We start from the raw sequence: 13274 nt of genomic DNA, 5'->3' as shown, positions 1-13274 counted from the left end.
TGTTTGTTTGCAGTGAAATTAAAAAGAACAATGCTTGCAGTAAGTAAACAGAACATGATGATTGTATCAGTGTAAAAGAAAGGACCGGGGTCTACAGTTCACTAGAGGTGTCTCTCCATAAAAATAAATAACATGCTGGGTGAACAAATTACAGCTGGGCAATTGACAGAATAAAGACCATACATAACAAGATGATTACTATGAGATTCGTTTGGGAATTACAACATAATACATAGACCGTAATCCAATTGCGTCTATGACTAATAATCCACCTTCCAGTTATCGGTCGAACCCCTTCCGTTATTAAGTTGCAAGCAACATATTATCGCATGTGTGTAAAGTAAACAAAAGAATTACCCTTAGATAAAACATTTTTGTTTTCTCCCTAGTAGCAACATCGTATCTACAGTCTTAGAAGTTATTGTCACTCTTCAACAAAACTAGAGGCATGAACCTACTATCGAGCATAAATACTCCCTCTTGGAGTCACAAGCATTTACTTGGTCAGAGTATCTACTAGCAACATAGAGCATGCAAGATCACAAATAACACATGACAAGTATATAATCGATCTCGACATAGTATTCAATATTCATCGGATCCCAGCAAACATAACATGTAGCATTACATAAAGATGATCTTGATCATGATAGGCAGCTCAAGATCTAAACATGAGGCACAAATTGGAGAAGACAACCATCTAGCTACTACTATGGACCCGTAGTCCAGGGATGAACTACTCACACATCACTTTGGAGACGGGCATGGCGATGTAGAGGCCTCGGTGATGATCTCCCCCTCCGGCAGGGTGCCGGGAAGAGCTTCAGAACCCTCCCGAGCTAGCTTTTGTGATGGCGGCCGTGACGGAACTTTTCGTGGATTGAGGCTCGGGTGTTTAGATTTGTCCCGAGATCGTGAATAAATAGGCAGAAGGGCGAGGTCGGTGGACGCCTAGGGGCCCCACACCATGCCATGGTGTGGGCTGACCCTGGGCCGCGCCATGGCCTGGTGTGGCCGTCCTGTGGCGCCTCTTCGTCTCTCATCTGGACTCCGTCTTCGTTCAGTAAAATAGGAACTTTGGCTTTTGTTCGTCCAATTTCGAGAATTTTTTTGTACAACTTTTCTGAAATACAAAACAACAGATAATAGGGAACTGGCACTGTAGCATCTTGTCAATAGGTTAGTGCCGGAAAATGTATAAAAGTGCAACGAAGTGTAAGCAAGAAATATATAAATTGGTGTAAAACAAAGATTGAGCATCAAAATTATAGATACGTTTGCAACGTATCATGTCCTCGATGTGCGCTCATGAGACATACATGTTGAGATTTCCATTTCCTCTCCAAGTGTTGACATTTATGATGTTGAGGAGTACTAAAATACCTTTCCCTAGCATCGCCTATTTTATTTTTTGTTGATTTCATGCCAAAGGGAGGAGTAATTCTTTTAGTTCATCTTGTTTTTGTTCTTGATATGTCAAGCGACACACCCGAATATTCCATTGTGTTGATCATATTGGCTTGTTCTCCAAGTTGCTATTGTTTTGTGCGTGATGTGTGCTACTTTAATCATCCATTTTTGCACCATGTAAACTAACTGGTTTGTATAATTCGTATATCTTTGTTGAACTCGTGTGATATGTTTTATTGTTATTATGATGTGTCTATGTTAAAGGTAATCTTCATATGTTCTTATCTCTTTGCACTATCTCTTGTGGCAATTCTATCACATGTTTTCATATTAGTCTTCATGTTTACACACATGCTCCCTTGTGTAAAGTTTATCAATCATTTCCACAAGGCCCTCGTCTACCGACACATTTGACATCGATACCTAGGACTCAGCAATGGCTATGCATCAAGAATTTACGACAGGATCTGCGAATCCCCAACACAAACCAAGGGCTGGTTAAATTTGTCACACAATGAGTCCTACAATCACCACACATAACAAATCACTGCAACATCTTACACATCATACAATACACGATATATATATGAAAATCCACTAATCTAGATTAAAGGAGGTGAATCTACGTGCGTAGGAAGTAGACATGGCAAATGGCAGTGCAAAATTTCATCCTACAAGCTCTACATTTTGACCGTGCCTACCCTAGATCACCGATTAACAAGGTACTCTCGTGTAAGTCGTAGCCAGATCTGGCAAACCCTACCAATATCTAACCATAGGCAAGCAAGTGGGAGCGGCTTATACTTATAGTCATCGCTGGAGGCGAAGGAGAACTCAACGAAGAAGACAAAGTAGTTGTCGCCGCCTGTCGCCGACCGGAGATCTGTGCGCCGCTTACCGGCTCTAAGACTGGAGATGGAGCTCGAAAAGTAGGCGAAATGGAGGTTTCAAATTGGGCGGTGAGAGTGGAGGGTAGAAATAGGGATGGGTGCTCGACGAGAGGTGACAAAATGCTTCCTGTCCCCTTTTCGCTTTTTGCCGCATCACATCCGAGATCGCCCCATCTCTGTGATCGAGCATGTTTGTGGATGCAAAGATGCCCTTTTTCATCGACGAAGCATGAGACGAGGGTGGCTCACTGAAAACGGCCGATTCGGGCGTCCCTCCCGTGCCTGGCTGTAACATCCCAAATTTCAATAAAAGAGAGAAGAAGAATTCCAGAGATCAAAATTTCAAACCAACAAAAACTTTTATTTTGCATATAGTGCCATGCATAGGACTTGTGCATTGAGTGATATGCCATGATGATTTCTATGATGTGTATGTGATAAACCCTAAAACCCTAATGTGATCATGTGAAGATCACCAACCAAATAAATCAAAAAGAGAAAGAAATCAATTAAGAATAAAAACCCTAAAACCCTCACATATGGTTTATGCCATTTTTGCAAATCTTTACCCTAGACCATTTTGGTCTTCACCATTAGTTGTATTATGTTACTAAACACTTATTACAACTTTTGGAATCAAAGAAACACAAATCAAATCAAATTCAAACTCAAATGGTGATCACATGTGATTATGGTCAATTCTGCCAATTACATTCTGGTCACTACTTTGAGCCCCTTCATTTCAAGTTTTTCAAACTAAACTTTCCCAATTCTTTGCATTTCATCCAAGAGCACATCAAGGTGAACAACTTTGGTAAAGACCACCATGCCAAATTCACTTTGGATCAAATTCTATGCTCATGTAAAGTTGGAACTTTTTGTTATGTGGAACAATCTCACACTTAGCCAAATTTGCAATTCTTTGATTTTCTAAATTCCACCACCACCTCTCATTCTCTCTGGTCATTTATAAATCACTCAAACACACCACTTCCAAATCTTGCCACCTTTTGAACTCATTTGAATTTGAACAAAATTTGCAAATTTCAAATAGGGAACAATTCAACACTATTTCAAATAGTATTCTACTCAACCCTAACCTGTCCTAAACTACTCTACACGGTCCCCTGGTTCCCTCTCTCCCTCAATGCCCCATAGTAACCCTAAGAGAGGAGGGCTAGCATGCATGTACATGACCATGCCGGCCATGCCGCACCTCCTCTCCTCTCCATCGTCGACCACCCTGGCCACCTTGTCCAACAACGCCACCACACCTCCCTACACCTCCCTAGCCACGCCACTGTTGAGCTTGACGACGACCAACGCCGGAGAACGCGCGGCCAAACCCTCCCAGTATGCCGCTCGTGTCGCGCGTGTGCATGCAGCGGGCAGCACTGGCCACACGCCACCCCACCAGCACGCCATCGCTCTGGCCCCGCTAGCAACGAGTTGAGCATCGCCGTGACACCTCAGACCCGCCAGACACGCGCTCGACCCGACCCTGGACCGCCGCCGCCGGAGACGACGAAGAAAATCCCGTAGACGCCGCCGCCAGACATGGAAGCAAAGCGAGCTCTCCAGACGCCGCCCGACCAAGCTGTCGCCACCTCTAGCTTTGCCTGGACGAGGAGAACCCTGCTGCACCCTCGCCTAGCCCCAACACTCGCCGGAATCGCCGCGAGCATGTCGCCCTCGACTCTGCCCCGCAGCACACCTGCGTCTCTATAAATAGAGGCTTCCCCTGAGCAATCTGAGCACCACACCTTCCTCTCCTCCCATCCATGACTCTCCACCACCACTCCATTCACCAAATCATCACCGGAGCAAGCCCAATCGAGCGATCGGAGCCGCAGAAGCTCTGGTGAAATCGCCGTCGACTGGAGCCTCCTCGAGCGACGCCACTGCTACCAGCTTCTTCCCCTTCATCGACAACCTCGCCTCGACCACCGCCGCTGCTCGCCGGACCCACGGTTCGCCCTTCGACCCCCTAGGCTCGCCGCGCCAGTAGCTCCCTCTCGTCGGAGAAGACGACGACTGTGCGCCGTTGGATCGCCTTCTAATCCAACGCGCCACGTCGCTCGTACCGATTCGGCTTTGAAGAGTCGCTGACGAGTGGCCCCCACTCTGTCAGGCGGCCCAAGCGCACCAGCTGCGTTACTGGGCCATTTTCTATCTGTTTAAACTGATTTGGCCCAGTTTCGTTTCCCGCCGGCCCGTGATTTCAAATCCAGTTTAATTAATCCAATTCAAATTCAATACTGGCTCCCACTTTGAAAATCCATAGAATCTGTTTGGCTTGGCCAAATTTAACAAATTTCATATTGTTGGAAAGCTATGGAAAAGTTATACAACATGACACTGGTCTCACCTTGAGATCTGTTGAAGAAATAATGCGACAAAAAGAACAAGCCAGGGACTTTTGCACATTCAATTAAATCTTAAAAATCAACCAAAATAGATATTCAGTTAATTCCAACTCCAATAGCTCACATTTGACTTACACTAATTGTTTCTGCAATAAAATGGTGTGGTCACTTTGCATGATCATGCCCTAGTTTAAATAATGGACAATATGGCTAGTTACTTAAGTGATATTGTCCAAAACTATTATGCAAATCAGATGAAGTATTTTACTTCATTTAAATCATGTCCCAAGTGAAATCATGTGATGTTTGAACCCCTGGTCAAACACTCTTATATGAAATACTTGGAGATTTAAATCATTTGTAGAATTATGAAATGGTATGAGGTGGTCTACCTCATTTAAATCATTTTCTCAAATGATGCTAATGAATGGTTGACTTAGGTAAATATAAATTCATGTATGATTGTTGGAGAAATTAAATCTTAAGAAGATTTCAATGAGAGGAAATTATTCCTCAAGAACCCTATGGAAACTATCATTTACATATGTAATAAGAGGGAATTAAATTTTCTCAAGCAACACAACCAATGCACCCTATTTGAATTAATTGTGTGCTTAGAATAGTTTGTGTGAATATATGTGATGTTTGGAATAGCCATTGAATTAGTTGAGTGATTATACTCGTATTCAAATTTAGACGCTAGCACCGGAGAATACCCGGAAGAAGAAGGTTGCTACCAAGAGGAGGAAGAGGAGAACTTTGAGAACTACCAAGGCAAGCTAATATTCTTGCAAAGTGCAAAGCCCCTTGGGGCAAGGCACCATGATTCTTACCTTTCTTACCATAAGCCTATCCCAAGTTTCTAACTTACAAGTTTTTTACTTGTTTATTCAAAGAGTAACTTTTATAGTTAACTTTGGTCAAAGTGAAAGAAGGTTACTAGAGTAGTAAAGATAGTCTCAAGCTAGCCAAGCAAGATTAGCACCCCTCATGATTAGTGCTAGTGCTAAATATTAAAACTTGACTACTCTAGATGGGAACATGTGACTTTGAAATGAATTTGAAACCTTGGAATGATGAGTCATTCCATTGAATGATTTTTGAAGGTGAATATGACCAAGAGAAGATGGTGATTTTTGATAAAACTGATATTGGTTTGAATGCGATACCTTTCCAATATTGAGTACCCCCACAATACCTGATTATGGGTAGGGCTTAATCGGAAATTTATGCATCTTAGTATGGGTTCCCTCCGAACACACATCATAGGGGTTATGCCGAGGCTGCCTCCGTTGTTGAGAAATGATGTGAATTGAGGTGAATTGTACGGCCAAGCCTCGTGCGGTTCCCGAAGTTGACAGCTTGGTCTTCACTGGGAGGCCAAGCTCATGGGGAGATGTGCTCATACTAGGATTTGTAAGTGAAAGGTTATGGTTGATGATCCGCGTACTGTGTTACGATGATTCGGGGTAATCCCGACGGATGAAATCAAATGTTGTGGCACAAGTGTGCAACCTCTGCAGAGTGTAAACCTATTCGAATAGCCGTGTCCACAGTTACAAACGGTTGGAAAGGCCATACAGTTTCCGGTGTCAGATTCTTGAAAATGTTGGTGAAATTAATGGTGAATTGGTGACTTGACTTTGAATCACAGCAATGTTGTGGGAATGACACTAATCTTCCCACTTGAGTTAGTTAGCACTTGAATAAGTCTTTTCTCAACACTTGTGAACTAAAATTGGCTTTATGCAAATAAACTAGAGCTTAGCACCCCTTACTAGATTTGTCTAGCACTTACACTAGTATTAGTTTGCGAGTACTTGAAGTACTCACGGCTTTGTCCCTGGCTATTCAAATGGCCAGAGTATGAAGATGAACACGAAGATGACCAACAGGACGCCTACGACAACTAGGAGTCTTCCGACGTCAAGCGTTGGCCTGTGGACTAGAGAGTCCTTGTATCTTACGCTTCCGCTATGAACTTGTTTTTGGTCGTTGATCAATAGATCAACTATTTGTGTAATATGGATCATGTGATTCCAATTGTAAGACAATATGGTTTGTAATGAATGATGACTATGATATTCAACTATTATGCCTCGCAACAACAATATTCCTGGGATTGCGATGAATGACATAATAGGCATCTGGACTTAAAAATCCGGGTGTTGATAAGTTGGTATCAGAGCCATTGTTTGACCTTAGAAGACCCTAGTTAGAATGGACGTTCAGAAAAACTTAACTTTGAAATCAAATGAAGAAAATATTTATGAAAATTTACTCACACCTTGCCTTTGAGATCTTTTCAAAAATTGATGAATCATGCTCTTTCTTGTTTAAATCTACTTAAAATTTTGCCACACTTGTTCACTCTCTAACTTACTCATCCATTTTGCTTTTAGATGGAGCCGAATGAACCCATCAACGCCAAGTTTTACCAGCTTGGGAACGGCGGGAGTCTGATATTTGAGCATGACCTCAACGATGTCTCGGACTTTCTTGGACGCCCACACCCCGAGTTCCACGGGATCCAGGTGGACGACCAGCCCGGAGGAGAGTTGCAGTGGATCATCACCGCTGACTTGAGGGGCAAGATGGAGCCTCCCACCTCGGAGAGGATCCTCTTCTCCTTCCGCGAGAGCAACTGGCTCGACGGACTCGCACGTGCCCTTCAGGAGGCACTTGCACGTCTCTGTGGACAGAACGTGGTGCGCCTATGATACGTCTCCGACGTATCGATAATTTCTTATGTTCCATGCCACATTATTGATGATTTCTACATGTTATATGCACACTTTATGTCATATTCGTGCATTTTCTGGAACTAACCTATTAACAAGATGCCGAAGTGCTAGTTCCTGTTTTCTGCTGTTTTTGGTTTCGTAAATCCTAGTAAAGAAATATTCTCGGAATTGGACGAAATCAACGCCCAGGTTCCTATTTTGCCCGGAAGCATCCAGAACACCCGAGAGCCGCCAGAGGAGGGCCCTGTGGGCCCCAGACGACAGGGTTTCGCGGCCAGGGCCTGGGCCGCGCCCCCCTATGGTGTCGTCGCCCCTTCGACCCTCTGACGCCGCCTCTTCGCTTATATAAAGGTCCCAGACCTAAAACCTCGATACGAAAGAGCCACGGTACGAGAAACCTTCCAGAGCCGCCGCCATCGCGAAGCCAAGATCTGGGGGACAGGAGTCTCCGTTCCGGCACGCCGCCGGGACGGGGAAGTGCCCCCGGAAGGCTTCTCCATCGACACCACCGCCATCTCCATCAACGCTGCTTGTCTCCCATGAGGAGGGAGTAGTTCTCCATCGAGGCTCGGGGCTGTACCGGTAGCTATGTGGTTAATCTCTCTCCTATGTACTTTAATACAATGATCTCATGAGCTGCTTTACATGATTGAGATCCATATGATGAGCTTTGTATCGCTACTAGTTGTGTGCTACTCATGTGATGTTATTAAAGTAGTCTATTCCTCCTGCATGGTGTAAAGGTGACTAGTGTGTGCACCGTGTGGTTCTTATCGTAGGCTATGATCATGATCTCTTGTAGATTGAGAAGTTAACTATTACTATGATGGTATTGATGTGATCTATTTGGTTATGTTGATCTTTCATGCACTCTAAGGTTATTTAAATATGAACATTGAATTGTGGAGCTTGTTAACTCCGGCATTGAGGGTTCGTGTAATCCTACACAATGGTGTTCATCATCCAACAAGAGTGTAGAGTATGCATTTATCTATTCTCGTTATGTGATCAATGTTGAGAGTGTCCACTAGTGAAAGTCTAATCCCTAGGCCTTGTTCCTAAATATCGCTATCGCTGCTTGTTTACTCGTTTTACTTGCGTTACTACTGCTCATACTTATTCATACCACCCGTATTTCACTATCTCTTCGCCGAACTAGTGCACCTATTAGGTGTGTTGGGGACACAAGAGACTTCTTGCTTTGTGGTTGCAGGGTTGCATGAGAGGGATATCTTTGACCTCTTCCTCCCTGAGTTCGATAAACCTTGGGTGATCCACTTAAGGGAAACTTGCTGCTATTCTACAAACCTCTGCTCTTGGAGGCCCAACACTGTCTACAAGAATAGAAGCTCCCGTAGACATCAGCCTACTTGTGTCTCACTTCGCGCATCTCGTGAGGCGTGATGCTATGGGAGTGCCCATGGAGCTGCAGCCGCACCCGGAGTTGAGGCACCATGCTGAGTACCTCGACTTCATGCTGTACCAGACTCAGAAGGATCTGGACGCCTCCCGCGTGTACGCCAACCAGACCCACGCTCACATCATCGAGCAGGGTGAGGCGATCAAGCTACTCGCGAACGACCGCAAGACCCTTCGCCAGCAGCGTGCCAAGAAGGACGCTACGATTGTGCGCCTTCACGCCAAGATAGCATCTCTTGAGGCCACTGTCAAGGCCCAGGAGGACCAGCTGAGAGAGATGGAGGAAGACAACGGAGGTATCGACCTTCAGGGAGGAGGAGCCTTCCTGAGCGACGACGACGACTTTGAGGAGGATGAGTTCACCGAGGAGGAGGACTACGAGTTCCTGGAGGCAGGACCTGACGACTTCGTCCCCATCGACGTAGATGATGAGGAGTAGTTGCACTTGAGCACTTATGTAGGTGTGAGTTGTATCCCGTCCCTTGTATCGTAGCATGATGAATGGTTCTTAAAACCATGGGAAGTGTTAAGTGTTAGTTTGTAATGTGTGTTGAATGGATGAATGAATGTTGTGTTTGTCATGAAAAGACTTCAAGTTTCCAATTTTATGAACTTACTCAAAATGAACCATAGAAATTTCCCCCTTATCTCATGATCTTCTGTATATTCAGATGGCCCCTCCCAATCGCAACAACAAAGATGCCATGATGCAACTGCTGCAAACCCTGCTCGCCGATAGGGAGACTGAAAGAGCTGAACGCCAAGCCAACATCGCAGCACTGCAAAACCTTGCAAACCAAGGCCATGGGAATCATGACCACCCCGGTTCGAAGCTCAAGTACTTTCAGAACACCAACCCTCCGGTGTTTAGCAAGACTGAAGAACCCCTCGACGCCGACGACTGGCTCCAAACTATGGAGAACAACTTGGAGGTAGCCGGAGTGGAAGCCAACGAGATGGTCTTGTTCGCCACCCACTATCTTGCCGGACCAGCCCGAGCCTGGTGGACTAGCACCCGTGCCATGAACGGGGGTCAATTCATGACTTGGGCAGATTTCAAGCTCAAGTTCAGCAAGTACCATGTGCCCCCGGGTCTTATCAAGAAGATGAGGGATGAGTTCCGTGAACTGAAGCAAGGTCGCATGACAGTGGTAGAATACCGCGACAGGTTCCTTACACTGTCAAGGTACGCCCCCGACGAGACCAACACCACCGAGAAGAGGCAGGAGAGATTCCTGAACGGACTGCATGATGAGATGCAAACTGTCCTCGTCAACATCCCCTTCGCCGATCTTGAAGCCTTAGTGGACTCCGCTATCCAGATGGAAGGCAAGTTGAACCAAGCCAATAAGAACCGCAAACGCCGCATGATGCACCTGAGTGGGCCTAGCAATGCCCCGAAGTATCGCCCCAGCTCAAGCGGAGGTTTCACTCCGAGAAACAACACCAAGCCCCCGATGCAGAACTCGCGCCCCGGTTATTAGAACCGGAGTGGAGGAAACTCCAGGCCAGGAGGCCACACCAACAACAACAACTACTACTACTACAACCGCGCTCCGCCCAGAGCCCCCAACAACAACAACAACAACAACAACACCAACACCGCCCCAGAACCGGAAGCAACGCCATCCCCGTTGCGACCAAGGACAAGGCCACCATCACTTGTTATGAGTGTGGTGTAGTGGGGCACTACTCCAACGAGTGTCCCAAGAGGCTCGCCAAGCTCGCAGGAAACACCGCTGCACCTGCTCAGCAGCAACACCGTGTCTCCACCGGCAAGAAGTTCGCCCCCAACAACCCCAATAACCGCAACGGCCGTCTCTACCACATGAACGCCGAAGAAGCCCAGGAAGCACCAGATGTTGTACTGGGTATGTTTTCTGTCAACCACATCCTCGCCGCAGTGTTGTTTGATTCCGGAGCATCTCATTCTTTTGTCACCGAAGACTTTGCATCAACAAGTAAAATTCAACCTATCAGTTTGAAGCATGTTATGATAGTTAAAATCCCTGGATCAACCACCAAAGCCGTAAAATTTTGCAAAAATGTACCCATCGTAATACATGAAGTAGATTTCTATGCCAATCTAATCATTCCGGGAACCAAAGGTTTGGAAGTCGTACTAGGAATGGACTCGGATGTCAAAACACCATGGATTGATAGATCGTGCCAAGAAAGCCATCACCATGACTAGCAAGACCGGTATCCTAGTAGAACATATCTCCGAAAAACTACCCGTAAAATTCACCTGCAACCAAAGTGTAGCCAAGCCAACTCTGGATCAAATCAGGGTCGTTTGTCGATACCCTGATGTGTTTCCGGATGATCTACCCGGTATGCCCCCGGATCGGGATATCGAGTTCATCATCGAGTTAATCCTCGAACTGGACCTATAGCGCAGAGAGCCTATAGCATGAACCCAACAGAGCTTGTGGAGCTGAAGAAGCAGATAGATGATATGTTAGCCAAAGGTCCGATTCGACCTAGTGCATCCCCCGGAGATCACTCCGTTTTGTTTGTGGACAAGAAGGATGGTGCCACTCGTTTATGTACGGACTACCGTAAGCTTAACGATGTCACCATCAAGAAAAAATACCCCCTACCCAAGATAGAAGACCTGTTTGATCAGTTGACAGGAGCCAAAGTTTTCTCAAAGATAGATCTTAGAACTGGTTATCATCAGCTGAAGATTCGCGCCACCGACATTCCAAAGACTGCCTTTACCACCAGATATGGGTTGTATGAGTACAACTTCATGTCGTTTGGATTAACCAATGCCCCAACTTATTTCATGAACCTCATGAATAAAATCTTCATGAACTTTCTGGACAAATTTGTCGTTGTCTTCATCGACGACATTCTTATCTACTCCAAGTCCGAAGAGAACATGAACAACATTTGGAGACTGTCCTAGAAACCCTTAGACACCACCAGTTGTATGCCAAGTTCAGCAAATGTGAGTTTTGGCTGAAGGAAGTAGGATTCCTGGGACACATCTTGTCTGCAGGAGAAATTGCCGTAGATCCCGCCAAGATCAAAACTGTTATGGAATGGCAAGCCCCAACCACCCAAACTGAGGTCCGCGCTTTTCTTCGATTAGCCGGATATTACCGCAGATTTGTAGAAGGCTTTTCGAGCATCGCTCGACCAATGACTCAACTGTTGAAGAAGGACAAGAAGTTCAAGTGGACTGACAAATGTGAAGAGAGCTTTCAACAACTCAAGAGTAGACTAACCTCAGCCCCAATCCTGATCATGCCGGACATCACCAAGCCCTTTGACGTATATTACGACGCCTCCAAGATTGGTCTTGGATGTGTGCTTATGCAAGAAGGCAAAGTCATATCCTACCTTTCAAGACAGTTGAAGCAACATGAGCAGCATTATCCAACCCATGACCTCGAACTTGCAGCCGTGGTCCTAGCCTTGAAGGTTTGGCGTCATTACCTCATGGGTAATCGATGCGAGATCTACTCCGACCACAAGAGCCTGAAATATATCTTCACCCAGAAGGAGCTGAACATGAGGCAGCGCAGATGGATCGAATTGATCAAGGATTACGACATGGAGATTCACTACCACCCCGGCATGGCCAATGTGGTAGCGGATGCTTTGAGTCGACTGCCATGTCAGTTGAACTCCATGGTCGCAATCGAGCAACCCAGCCTGTTTCAAGAGTTTGAACAGTTTAGACTTGAACTTGTTAGTGAAGGATTCCTAGCCAGCATAGAGCTTCAACCCACCTTGATCAGCCAGATTAAGGAAGCCCAGATAGGAAACGCCAGCATCGACGGAATCAAGAAACAGATAGCTGTAGGGAAAGCACCAGGATTCACCGCAGATGAAGCCGGAGTTCTTTGGTACAAAGGACGCCTATGTGTGCCAGCAGATTCTGAACTGAAGCAAGTCATCCTGAAGGAAGCCCATGATACTCTTTACTCAATTCACCCCGGAGGTACCAAGATGTATCAAGACCTGAAGGAGCAATTCTGGTGGCATGGAATGAAGAGAGAGATCAGAAGCTACATCGCCAAGTGTGATATCTGTCAAAGAGTCAAGGCAGAACATCAGCGACCTACAGGACTGCTACAACCACTGCAGATTCCAGAATGGAAGTGGGACTCCGTAGGAATGGACTTCATCACAGGTTTGCCCAATCCAGCAAAGGCAATGATTCGATATGGGTAGTTGTCGATAGACTGACCAAGGTAGCTCATTTCATCGCCGTCAAGACCACATACCAAGGCCCAAAGTTAGCTGAACTATACATCTCCAGAATAGTCGCCCTGCACGGAACCCCGAAGTCGATAGTGTCAGATAGAGGATCACAATTCACCTCAAGATTTTGGCAGAAAGTGCACGAAGGACTAGGAACCTTTTTGAATTTCAGCACCGCCTATCACCCGCAGACCGATGGACAGACGGAAAGAGTCAACCAGATACTG

Source organism: Lolium rigidum, chromosome 2 (assembly GCF_022539505.1).
Source record: "Lolium rigidum isolate FL_2022 chromosome 2, APGP_CSIRO_Lrig_0.1, whole genome shotgun sequence".
Taxonomy (NCBI): Eukaryota; Viridiplantae; Streptophyta; class Magnoliopsida; order Poales; family Poaceae; genus Lolium; species Lolium rigidum.
This window is presented reverse-complemented; position numbering follows the sequence as displayed.